This window comes from Carex rostrata, chromosome 4 (genome assembly GCF_964058835.1).
Source record: "Carex rostrata chromosome 4, lpCarRost1.2, whole genome shotgun sequence".
NCBI classification, from domain to species: domain Eukaryota; kingdom Viridiplantae; phylum Streptophyta; class Magnoliopsida; order Poales; family Cyperaceae; genus Carex; species Carex rostrata.
This window is the reverse complement of record NC_135921.1, coordinates 11983173-11997163: the sequence shown is the minus strand read 5'-3', so window position 1 is coordinate 11997163 and position 13991 is coordinate 11983173. Positions and strand designations below refer to the sequence as shown.

General features: G+C 32.9%; 1 long non-coding RNA gene across 1 annotated transcript; it reads right to left on the bottom strand.

Annotated features, from left to right (window-relative positions):
• Positions 1-9393: 9393 nt before the first annotated feature.
• On the bottom strand, positions 9394-12158 carry LOC144552430 (uncharacterized). Its single transcript, XR_013511139.1, has 3 exons — positions 12046-12158; positions 11680-11779; positions 9394-11423 (listed from the first exon to the last, which is right to left on the bottom strand). It is a non-coding gene; the product is annotated as an uncharacterized LOC144552430 (long non-coding RNA).
• Positions 12159-13991: the final 1833 nt, after the last annotated feature.

The following is a 13991-nucleotide window of genomic DNA, read 5'->3' as shown; positions in this document are numbered from 1 at the left end:
CTTTTGATTAACAGAGTGCTGTCAGGGATGAGTATCTTGTTTTTGATCTTCAAATCTCAAGGAAGGTCACCGGTTGAGATTGGAATAACAAGATCCTGGTGATTATTTTTTAGAATAACAGGAGATTTATTTCCGGGTTTAGGTTGTAAGTACTTGGGGAAGTTACTCGTCGGGTTTAGGTTCGGTGTAAATTGAATGTTTTTTTTTCTTGGCACATATTTATAAGCTGTGTTTGTACATAATTTTTTATATTGTCAATTTTGTTGTTTACTTGGCCAAGGTGATTTAGTGCTTGCTGTTGTTATCTTGCAAATTTGTCTAGTTTAACTGGGAAAGTGTAAAATTTCTTCTATGGCGCTACTATGCCGTATGCGGCCGGGTTGTTGGGAAGGAAATAAATCTGCTGTGATTCCAAAAGGGGATCTTATAATATGATACTGTTAAAGGCAAGAAGTATCAAAAGGGAATATTAATGATTAATTGATGCTTGTCAAGTGCCTTTTTATTTGTTAGCTATAATAAGTTATTACTGGTTTTGGTAAAAAAAAATTGAGAACTGATAGAAGCTATCAGCTGATTTTGGTAATTAATTGGCACCTTTTGCTGAGCGTTCATTTGATTTTGACCAGGGGAATGATTAATTACTGAATCACAGCTCACATCCACTAAGGAATTCACAACCTCAGATTACCTGACTGACTACAATTGAAACGGACTGATTATAAATTAAAGAGTCCAGATCCTTTAATGTAACTCAAATTTAAAATTCAAATTCGGATTGTTCAATCAGAATTCAAGCTAATTCAACTCGAGGTGAAATACACGGGACTCTTTTAATATTTGTGTCAAAGAAAATCAGAATTCAAGCTAATTCAGCTGGAGGTGAAATACACGAGACTCTTTTAATATTTGTGTAAAAAAAAATGGAATCATGGAATGGTCTAGATCTAAAGTCAAAATTTGAGTTACCTCAGGTCATATGAATTCTATGAAGACTTTGTAGCAAAAGAAGACTCACTTGACACGTAAGCATTATTACATTGAAACATAAGAACGGAATATTGAAACTATATTTTTATCTTTAAAATACACATGAACGCGCCCGCAAGTTGTTGTATCGATATTTATATTTTACTATCATGAAATAGAGAGGAAATGCCGATCTTTTTTTCTTTTCATATTTAATAATATAAATAATTTAATGGCATAGGAAGAGCATATGACGATCGACATGATCCGACACTTGTTCACTTAACAAAAATAATTAAAGTTAAAAATTAACTTTGAATTTAGTGGCAAAAAAACAATATTCAAAATCTTTGTTGATAATAAAATTTAGAAGGCTTTGACTTTTATTTTTATTTTTAAAAAGTTAGTTAAAATTCATAAGTTCGAAAAAAAAAAAGGAAACACATACTTGTGACAATATTTTGGTACAAAATTCCCCCCGCTTTAATAAGTATATTAATCTTGTTCTAAGCTTGTAAACAAAAATGTTTTTATTTGCCGATAACGTTGGAGGTGGAGGAAGCTGCTTAACAAGACTAAGTCTATGTGGGCCTCTTGATAGCCACTATCAAGCTTCTAAAAAAAAAAAAAAAAAAAGTCTATGTGAGCCCCCTGTTTCGGTGGTCCCATAGACGGTTGGTGGTCCACCCAGGAAAACCACACGTGAATAATAAAATACAAAAGTGTCTAGGTTTCAGAAAACTTTCTTTTTCTTAGGCCTAGAAGACTTTTTTTTGTTTTTTGAGGAGAGCCTAGAAGACCCGATTTTTTTATTTTTATCCAAAATTTAAATTAAATTTCAAAACTTAACCGGTTTGATTGTCATTTTCTAATTCTACCCAAACCGGTTAACCGTTAACCGGACCAAATTTCCGGTTAACGGTTAACCGGACCCTTTGAAATGGTTCGGTTTACCGTTAACCGGACCCAAACCATGGGTCCAGTTAACGATTAACCGGATTTGTTGGTCCGCTTAACCGTTAACCGAACCGAATTTTTTTTTTTTTTTTTTTTTTTAAAACAGAAAATTTAAAAAAAAAATTTCTATTGAAAATAAACATGAAAATTCGTATTTAGATTTATCAAATTTACACCAAAAATTTCCATGTATATTTTCAATAGAAAAATAAAAAAAATTTAATAAATCTAAATACGAATTTTCATGTATATTTTCAATAGAAAAATAAAAAAATTTAAAATTTTCTGTTTTAAAAAAAAGTAAAAAAAAAAAAATTGGTAACCGTATATTATTTATGTATATGTATATGTGTATGTGTATGTGTATTTTTCTATAATTTTAAATAGAAATTTTTGGTGTAAATTTGATAAATCTAAATACGAATTTTCATGTTTATTTTCAATAGAAATTTTCATGGTGGTTTTCAATACGAATTTGATAAATCTAAATACGAATATTTAATAAATCTAAATATGTAAATTTTTGGTGGAAATTTTTGGTGTAAATTTGATAAATCTAAATACGAATTTTCATGTTTATTTTCAATAGAAATTTTCATGGTGGTTTTCAATACGAATTTGATAAATCTAAATACGAATATTTAATAAATCTAAATATGTAAATTTTTGGTGTAAATTTGATAAATCTAAATACGAATTTTCATGTTTATTTTCAATAGAAATTTTTTTTTTAAATTTTCTGTTTAAAAAAAAAAAAAAAAAAAAAAAAAAAAAAAAAATTCGGTTCGGTTAACGGTTAAGCGGACCAACAAATCCGGTTAATCGTTAACCGGACCCATGGTTTGGGTCCGGTTAACGGTAAACCGAACCATTTCAAAGGGTCCGGTTAACGGTTAACCGGTTTGGGTAGAATTAGAAAATGACAATCAAACCGGTTAAGTTTTGAAATTTAATTTAAATTTTGGATAAAAATAAAAAAATCGGCTAGAAGACTTTCAATGCGCCGCAGTTGGACACATTTTTTTTTTTTTTGCTTTTACATAATGACTTGTTTAATTTGCAACCACTGTAAAATTTATAAATAAAATTACATTTTTCAGAAAAAAAAAATGCAGTGGCGCCTAAATGGATATTGTATTCCCCGACTCAACAACTGAATTTTTTTTTTTTTTTTTTAAAGGTTGGCTGAAAGCCAACATATATTAATCAAGAAAAAGTTATATACAGACAATAACTGAATTAAACAATTAGTGTGTTTGGATGCACTCTAAAATAACGAGAATAGCTACTATATTGGGAATAACAAATAAAAATAGCATGGTAAGATAATAGTGCTAACTCAAGCTATTTGGAATAACTAAAATGTTGTTTGGATGTACTCTTTGCAACAGTCGCTATTCATAATTTTTGTTGGAACAGCAGAATAGCGGTGTTCTGCTTATTCAGAATAGCAAGTGTAGTTGTTTGGATGCACTTGATTTAAAATAACACTGTTATTATGAGAATAACACTATTCTCATACCATCCAAACATGTACATCACGGCATTATTTTAGTTACCGTACTAGTACTACAAGTATAAGAACTAACTAGAAATATTAAATGAATAGGCCGCCTGTCTCAATTATTATATTGAGCACGTAAGCTTTCTAATCTGGTTGTGATTATAAGACGATTTTTTGAATTAAACATTAGTTCTCTAATCAAATATTATGTTTTTTTATTTATTTTATGCATAATTTTAATGTTTTACTATGTGTAGAGTCTAAATTTATATAGATAAGTACTCATTGCATGTAGATATCATGATTTCTCTATTTTTTGTTAACTTTCTTTTTTCTAAATCTCTCTTAATTGATTATCAGATATTCGAGTTCTTTTAATTTTTTTTTAAATATCATTTAAGAATACAAATCCAGTAACCGATGCAATTTTTTTATTTTTTTGTCTGTCATTTAAGAATATATGATCCACATATTATAGCAATAAGGACTACACTAGTATCGTACCTATACGTTGTGACGGGGATATATTATAAAATTGAATAAAATATAAAAATATTTTGTTATTGGAAACACAAGATAGAGAATAATTTTTTTTTATAGATTATAACAACTAACTTCACATTCACCCATGCTAATACTGATGCATAAATAGGGGCGGATGCAGAATTTCTGTCAGGGAGGGGTAGAAATCGGATTCAAATATCTTATCGGGTTCAAATTCATTAGCCAATCGGATCCAAACCCATTAGTTAATCAAGTACTTATATAAAAATCGAGAGAGTGAATGGATTTCAAATTTTTTTAGAGTAAGTCCAATTTCATCTATTAAGTTCGGTACGTTTGGATGCACTCTAGAATAGCTAGAATAGCTACTATTTGAGAATAGTAGATGAGAATAGTGATTTTTAGAAGAGTGTGAGAATAGTGTTGACGTGGTGCTATTCGGAATAGCGAAAATGTTGTTTGGATTGAATATTTAGAATAGCAATGAAAGGATTGAATATTTGAGAGAGCATCAATTGCTATTCCAACCTTTTGTAGGAATAGCGAGAATAGCGAGAACAGCGCTATTATCACTATTCCGAATAGCAATTGAGTATGTTTGAATGGATCGGAACAGCGCTATTCTCGCTACATCCAAATGTAAGAACAATGAGAATAGTGCTGTTCTGATTCATCCAATAAGAACAACGAGAATAGCGATGTTCTTGCTATTCCTACTAAAAGTTAGAATAACAAACGTACTTTCTTAAATGTTCAATCCCTCCATCGCTATTCTAAATGTTCAATCCAAACAACATTCTAAATAGCTTTGAGTTAGCGCTATTCTTAAATAGTAGCTATTCTAGCTATTCTTAATCTGCTATTCTCAACAGTAGCTATTTTAGCTATTCTTTAGTGCATTCAAACATTAGAAAAAGAAAAAGAAAACTAAATAATTAGTGCGTTTGGGTGACATAGGAATAGCGCTAACTTAGGAATAGCTACTATTTATGGCGAGCTATTCTCAACACAACACGTTTGGATGAAAAAAAATGCTATTCTCAACAGAAGAATAGCTCGGGTGAGCTGCTATTCCGCTATTCCTATGAAATGTTGGGTTAACGGCACTTCCGAACCAAAAAATAGCTGTTATTATGAGCTATTCCTTGATTCATTCAAACGCACACTTAAGTGGACAGACGGATGGCGACTCAAATGGACAGGTAAGCTGGCCATAAACGGGTTTGATTGATTCTACCGGTAATTGAATTCTCAATCTAGGACAAGAATTCCGACCGTTCTTGTCAGTTTCCATTTTCGAGGGAAGTATGTGGGCCTCCTCTTTCTCTATCATATCTTTATGATGAGGGTTCAAATGCATCCAAATTTTTGTGCACCCAAATGCACCCTATCATTTTTTTTTCATTTTCAAAGTCCGGATAGTAAATCTGAACCGTTAGATACGATCTATATATTAAGATGTGCTTGGAGACCAAATTTTACATTTTTTTACTATTTATTAAGCCACTTTGAAAATCGCTGATCCAATGGTCCAGAAAATGTAAAATCAGCGATTTTCAAAGTGACTTAATAAATAGTAAAAAAATTTCAAAAAAATGTAAAATTTGGTCTCCAAGCACATCTTAATATATATATCGCATTTAACGGTTCGGATTGACTATTTGAACTTTGAAAACGGAGAAAAAAGATTTAAAAGATAAGGTGTATTTTGGTGCACAAAAATTTGGGTGCATTTGAACTCTCCTCCATCTTTATTTTCAAAAAAGAAAGAATGTTGGATTTCTTTGCTTTTCATCTGATTTCGGATCTTCTGTGAGTTTTACTAAGAACCATGTTGTGTAAGATTTTGAGCTATAAGGGTCGATTACATAGTTATTGATTTCATTTTATGTTTAGGAAGATGTGGAGTACAATTTGAGAAAAACTGGAAGGAGAAGTAGGGAGCGTATCCTCTGCGGAGGTTTTACCTGCGGTGCTGTGCGGTGATTTTGATCTGGCCGTTCGTTTTGAATCAGACGGATCAGATCAGATCTTGCTTAAATTTTAAAAAAACTCAAAATTTGGTGAACCCTTAACCCAGCCCGTCCGATCCGAAACGAACGGACCAGATCAAAACCACCGCACAGTACCGCAAGTAAAACCTCTGCAGAGGATAGCGTTTCGGAGAAGTATGGAGTCAGATAAGTGTATTTGCTATACGATGTCTATATATTTTTTAGGTTGTTTAAAAATGAACTACATTAATATAGAATTATTTATAAAAAGAGCTGTCTAGCGAATTTTCATGCGTATCATGTATAATTTGCACAAAATTTAATATGTTAGAACAAATATACCATGTACAAGTTTGAATTTCTATATGAATTTTACTTGATCCAATCATTTAATTTGTATATGATTTTGAGAAAAACAGTCGAAAATTGACACAACGCACAACCCTTATATAAAATGTGCACAAAGATACATCAAAATTCGTAATAAAAATTGTACAATTCACCAAAATTCATGCATAATTCCAGACGGCTGCTAGACAATTCACCAAAACTTTTTATGCACGAATTTTGATGAAGTTCAATGGTTAGGATCGGAATAACAGGACCTGTTATTCTATTGGAATAACAGCAGATTTATTTCAGTTTTCCTCTTACGACGGCTGTGAGTAGGGCTGTATAAAAAGCTCGCGACTCGTGAGTTACTCAAACTCAGCTCGGTAATGAACTCGCTAACAACTCGTTCGTTTAAAATTCGAGTTATTCTGACTCGAGTTGAGTAACTCGTGAGTTAAACGAGTTGAGTTTGAGTTGGACTGAACTCGCTCGTTACAACTCGTGACTCGTTTGATTGATGATTTTCTTCATAATTTTTGACCTATTTTATTTTCCCAACTAGATGTGACTGACTCAAGTTGACCCAATTCATTTAATTTAATCATTTTGTTGTGAATTGTTTGTTAATTCAATATTTACTTCTCATTTTATTACATAACAACAATCATAAGTTCAAATGTTCAACATTTCAACACCTTAAACGAGTTGACTCACGAGTCACGAGCCAACTCGAGTTACTCGCAAGTTGAATTCGAGTCAGCGAGCCAGCTCGGCTCAATAATCTCAACTCGAGTCAACTCGACTCACTATCTTTCGAGTTGAATTCGAGTTGTCCATAACTCGAGCTAACTCGGCTCGTTAGCAGCCCTACAGCAAGCACTAAATCTCCTTGGCCAAGTAACCAACAAAACTGACAAATTTGCAGGATATCCCGAAAGAGGAACTTCCCAAGTACTTGACTCAAATTACACCGAACCTAAACCCGGAAATAAATCTGTTATTCTATAAAAAATACCAGGAACCTGTTATTCCAATCTCAACCGTTAACCTTCCTTGCGATTTACTCATGAAAAACTTTGAACGTTAAGATCAGCATAACAGCAGATTTATTTCCCCTAAACCCTCACTGATTCAATTTAAATTTCAAAATTAAAGAAATTACTTTCGAACTTCAACAATTTACGCGATCCCTCCTTCGGATCGTGGTGACACAAATCCAGCGACAATCACTGAGATTTGGTAAAAAAACGATCTGCCTAACGCAAAATTAAGAAGCGCCCCATTGCTTCTTGGAAGCAGCTAACAGTCCCCCAACTCCAGTCCCCCAAAAATCTCCCAACTAATTCTGTAAACATCAATACTAAATCCTGTAAACATCAATACTAAATCCTATAAACTAATTCAACAAATCCTGTCAACATAAAACTTTCAATTCTGTGTGGTCCCAATAACTTCCACTTTAATTTTCACTTTAACTACCACTTTAACCACCACTTTAACCACTTTAACTACTTTGTTTGGGACCACTTTTAAACCTTTAACCAGGACCACATCTAGAAGATCTCTAACAGCTTTTCAAAACTAAAAACTAACCATGACTACATTAAAACTTTGTAAACAAAAATATTTTAAAAATATTCGATTTTTTTTCTCAAATTTTTTTTTCAAATTTTTTTTTCAAATTTTTTTTTCAAATTTTTTGTTTCAAATTTTTTTTTTCAAAAATTTATATTCGAACTTTTTATTCGGAATTTTTATTTTCCAAAATTTATTTTCAAAATTTTTATTCGGAATTTTCTTTCAAAATTTCTTTTCAAATTTTTTTGTTTATTCTAGATATTACTTTTAATTATTTTGAATTCTGTAAACCTTACTACATAACTATGTAAATAGTTTCGTTTAATCCTATAAACCGGTAAAAAAAAATTCAATTTTTAAATTTTTTCAATATTTTATTTTATTTTTCAAATTTTATTTTTTAAAAATGTAAAAAAGAATTCAAATTTTTTTTTCCAAATTTTTTTTTTCAAATCTCCTTCTAGATACACATAGTATCCTGTAAACATACACACATATTATCATGTGAACATACACATATTATCCTGTGAACATACACATAGTATCCTGTAAACATACACATAATATCCTGTCAACATACATATTGTACTTGGAATTATTGCAGTTGAAAGCACGTCAGAACTAAGCTAAAAATGGAAGGTTTTTATACACGGGGATTTTCGGAGGACTATAGCTCGGGGGACGTTACCTTTCAAAGATCCCCCAACTCCAGTCCTCCAAAAATCCCCCAGATATTTTCAAAGATCCTGTAAACTAATGGAGCAAATTCGGTAAACTTCAATACTAAATCCTATAAACTAATTCAACGAATCCTGTCAACATAAAACATTCTCATTTCTGTGGAGTACAAAACATAAAACTAGTAATATGAGGCGAATCAAGGCAGAGGTTGAGCACATATCATGTAGAGTGAGTACAAAACAACTAAAAGTGGTTAAAGTAGTTAAAGTGGTTAAAGTGATAAAAAACATTCAAATTTGTGTTTTTTTTTAAATTGCATCTAGATACTACTTCCAATTGTTTTGAATTCTATAAACCTTATCACATAACTCTGTAAACATTTTCGTTAAATACTACAAACCAGTAAAAAAAATTCAATTATATATATTTTTTAATTCTATAAACATTATCATATAACTCTTTAGACAGTTTTATTGAATACTATAAATAGGTAAAAAAAATTCAATTTTTTTATTTTACATCTAAATACTACTTCCAATTATTTTGAATTCTTTAAACCTTATCGCATAACACTGTAAACTGTTTATTTAAATACTCTAAATCTAATACATAACACTTCTTTTCATATATCATCAGGATTGAGAGTTTGTACCAGCACAAAACGAACTTTTTTCTTTAAATTTTGAAATAAACTGCCTTGAAATGATAATATACCCTCAATTAAACAACAAGCCAATGAATATCAGAGTTCTATCTATAATCAAGCAAAAACACAATAAGAAAGTACACACAATTAATAAAGTACAACAGAAAGCATTTAGCTTCATAATACAAACAAATAAAAGAAAACATACTATAACTATTTCAATCCTTCTATCCTCTCAAATCTCTACAGAAGACTAAGCAACACAAAAGTAATATAATTTAGTTTAAGCAAAATAGATGAAAAAAAGGTTATTTGGTAAACCAAAGAATTATAACAAAAAGAGTACAACCAGACCTATAGTAAAGGACACCCCTTGGTAATTGATTGTAGCTTTGCTTGAAGAATTAGAAAGGCAGGATGGTTGAATGTAATAGAGAGACCTGTTAGAGATAAATGCTGGCTCAATGTACAGATTGCCTATAGTGTATGTGTCTGAGCCCTGAAAAAGGAAAAAGAATACAACTAACAATTGAGAAGCTTTGTGCTATATAAACCTTAAATTATAACAATCAGCTCAGGTTGAGATTATTAAAGGAAAACTCATTGGTACAACTCGAGAAAAGAGAGTCATATAATCAGAGAAGTTGGAAGAAGAACTATCCATCACTGGAAATAGACTCCCTGCAAGAGCTGTCATCCAACCAACAATAAAGATTATAACAAATCATAAAAAGGACAAAAAACCAATGAGTTTAGTATAAAAGACGACTTGGTGAGCTTAAGAACACCTGAGTCTACTCTATATACTCCATCACAACTTCATAATTTAGTGCAATAATAAGGGTTGCCAATCAGCCCCTTAACCATAATTCTTGTAGTACATCTTATCGGGCTTCACATGTTTACAAAGGTTATGCAAAATGTACTGACAAGGTCACAGTCAAATGATATGCATTCACTGATAAGAAAAACTGCACATGTTTACAAAGGTCTCAAAAACCTTAATCAATTCCTTTTAGCGTCTCATGACCCAATAACATGGCACTAATTGCATGCCATATACTGTTAAAAAGAGAATTTTGTGACTAATAAGCACTATTAAGCCACTGATTTTAACTACCTGATCGCAATTGAATGAACCAGTCCATCCCTCTTTGTTATTTACAGTGCCTTGGGCTTTTGTGATGTACTCTGGTTGATCCAGCTTCTTCAATTTCTCATGCTTCCTCAATCGAAGAGTAAACATTTTAAATAGTAAATTTCTAACCAGCTGCATTTCAAAACACAGCTGAAATTTTTATTTTCTTGAATTATAAATCAAAGTCCAACTTTTTTTCAAGAATGCAAACTACACCAACTGTTAGATCCATTTCAATTTGATCAAAAAGTATATACACCATTTTGTTGACAACTTTTCCCTTTTCTAGTAATGATATTTTAAAATCTACAAACATATTAGTTGAGTTAACGAAATGCTCTGGAGCACTTGAGAAATTTTGATATGGGTACTTTTAACTCCCATTTTGAGCAAATGAAACAGTAACTTTCTTATGCTATGTAAATTTTTGAAGCATTTGGTATTTCTAACAATATAAGATTTGAGCATATTAGGCCCATAGACATAGTCTACTGCAAAACATTCACCTGTCAGGTGTAAAGCAGCTTTGGCTCTTTTGTAAGTGTTTTGTTTATTTGTCCTATAAGGATTCTACAAATGAAAACAGAAAAAACAGAATGTGCAATGCTGACTCTTACCAGTAAAGTACAAGTGTCACCAGAAACAATTTAAAATAAATTAAGGTCTGAAACCTTCTAACATTTGCTAGGTTTTAATAATTCCATCGCAAAAGAAAAAAAAATGGCCTAAAGGTACCAAACTGAGCCTCTAAGGTTAGCAAGTAGGAAGTCGTAATCCTGACATAATACCATCATTGTATTTGATATGATCTTTTTATACCCTCAGATCAAATAAATACAAAGTATTATGCTTTACTCAAGAGCTCAGTAACAAGTCAAAGTATCTGTAAACTTCTTCACATAATTCTGTAAACATTTGTACTTGATACTATAAACCAAGCGAGAACTGAGAGAGAGACCTTGTCAGTGTCAAGATCTTAATAAAAAATGCAAAAAATAAAAAGACTAATTAGCAAATTAGTTACTAATAGGTACCTGATTGTCCTCTTTCATGATCAACAGATGTTTTGACCAGTAGTTGCCTTGAAACTTGCACAATTGCCAATGAATTCTGACAAGCCTGATTTCAATTAATCAAATATCTTGTAATATAAATCTTGGCAAAAAAATTGTTTGAAGGAAGGCCAACTTAAGAGGTGATATGCAATTTAAACTATGAAAATACTTGATACAACTCACAACCATATTTACAGATTTTCAATTACACACCCAACAAACTTATGAATAAATGATCTAGAATGAGCAGTAGGCTAAAATTAAATATAACAAATAATTAAGTATATAAATGCAAGTAAAAATTGCAAAAGTGTATATACCTGAGCCATGAACACGGGAGATATGACCAGTCAGCTCAGCCATCTTGGTCATTGAAGGAGCTGATGGTGTAAATCTGAGCTCTGATGTTGTTGTTCACAACTGCCATATTAATTTTCAAGGATTTAGGTAAATTTTACCAGTAAATTAAGGACTCAAGCACCTCTCCAGTAGAGACAAAACAAAAATCCCTCAGTCCACTCATCCCCCCACAATAAATTAATTTACAAAGATTTAGATAGTTTTATGAAATGAAACCCACACATTTCCTTTGGCATTAATTCATGAAGCAAATTAGATATATTGCAACAGTAAGGCAACAAACAAATACAAAAGAAAATAAACAAAATATGAAAAAAATTAATTACCGTGCTACAAGCATTCCACAAATAGACACAATTAACATATAAAACATCTCCTATTTTACAAGTCGTTCATATTTCATTAAAAAGCAAATTTACATGTGTGCCTCTGTGCTGGTATTGGTGCCTCCGGTGGGAAGGCGGCGGCGGCGCGAGTGAGGAGAGGGAGATCGCTAAATCTGTAGAGGAAGGAGAGAGAGATCGGAGTGGAGGCGACGGAGGTGATCTGCGCTGGAGCCTCCAGTGCGAACACGGCAACGGCGGCGCGAGCGAGGAGAGGGAGATCGCTAAATTTGTAGAGGAAGGAGAGAGAGATCGGAACGGAGGCCACGGAGGTGATCTGCGCTGGAGCCTCCGGTGCGAACACGGCGGCGGCGCGAAGATCTCGCCGTGGGGAGGTTGATCGGAGCAGTCCTTCGTTTTTTTTTTTTCTTTTTCAGCCTTTTCTAATCGGTTTTTTTAAATGAAGAGATGGGATCAGAAGTTTATAAAAGGTCGTATCCGTACCGTTAGAATTCTGTTAGATAGTGGATAAGAGAGTGGATAAAATAGCTGCGGGGATTTTACGGGGACTGGACATGGGGGGACGTTACCTTTTCTCTTGCTTCTTTACCTCGTCGATCGGATCCCCTCTGCTTTCATCCACAGAAAGTCAGAAAGGGCCGCAAATTATTGAAGACAAACAAGATACTCGTCTCTGACACTCTGACAGCAAAATAAAATATCAGATCTATGACTATATCAGACTAGAATCGCTACCATCCAAACCACCAAGCGTCGACCGCTTCTGGCCACACAACATAAACCCCAATTGCCACTCCCGCAAGGAGACTCGCCAGAGCCATCGCCACAGTGATTTTCGCCAATTGATTGATTTGATCGGCGTAGATTTCGCCACGTGGAGAGTCGGAGGGTACGGCCGCTTTGATGATCAGTAGTCCCATGCCTGTGAAGAAGGTGGCCGGAACTAGGATAAAAAGGAGCAGTGGAATCAACAAGTTGATGATTGAGCTTTGAGGGTTTAAAGTGGAGTATGATAAGAGGGGTTCAGTGAGAAGGAAAGCACCGATGGAGATGAAGAGAGCGATAATGGAGGGAAAGGAGATGTCTGAGTTGACATTTGGATACGAGGGGACGAGAGGTTCTTTGCTGTGCTTCGAAGCCATGGCTGTTCAATTCTGAAGCGTTTAGAAAGAGGAGGATTAAGGATGTAACCGTGTGTTTGACATGATGGACCGGTTGGTTCCCTTTTTTATAGCGTAAGGCCATGTTCGGCTGCACAGTAGGATTGGGAATAGGAATGGAAATAGAAAAAGTTTGAACTAAAATTTACTGTTTATGTGGGACAAAAAAATTCAGTCTGAGTGAATTTTTTTTTTCCCACGTGAATAGTATTTTCGGAATTACATCCGAACATGCCCTAAAAGTGTTCAGCATGTAGGGACCGATCCACATGGTCCGATAGATTTAAATCTGCTCCTTTTCTCGAGAAAAGGAATACCTTCTTATTCTTTAATCCGAACAGTTTAAAATTAATTAAACGGTTTCAATTTGTTTTTATATCAATATAATCTATTAAAATGAATCAGATGTAATAGAAGCCGTGCGATCGATTTTAAACAGTTCAGATTGAAAAATAGAAGGTTGCTCCTTTTCTTGAGAAAATGAACAAATTTGAATCCATGGTCCGATGGTCTCCCTAACTGGTCAAAATATGATTAAATATGATAAGATAGACTGTTCAAAATATGATTAGATAGACTGCAGAGAAGTGAACATTGCAAAAATTTTGTTTGTAACTTTAACCTGATCTTTAATTTCCAAAGTGGTTGAATTTAATTTTCAAATTAATATTTGAATTTGATAAGATAGTCCTATGTGAACATTGCAAAAATTCTGTTTGTAACTTTAACCTGATCTTTAATTTCCGAAGTGGTTGAATTTAATTTTCA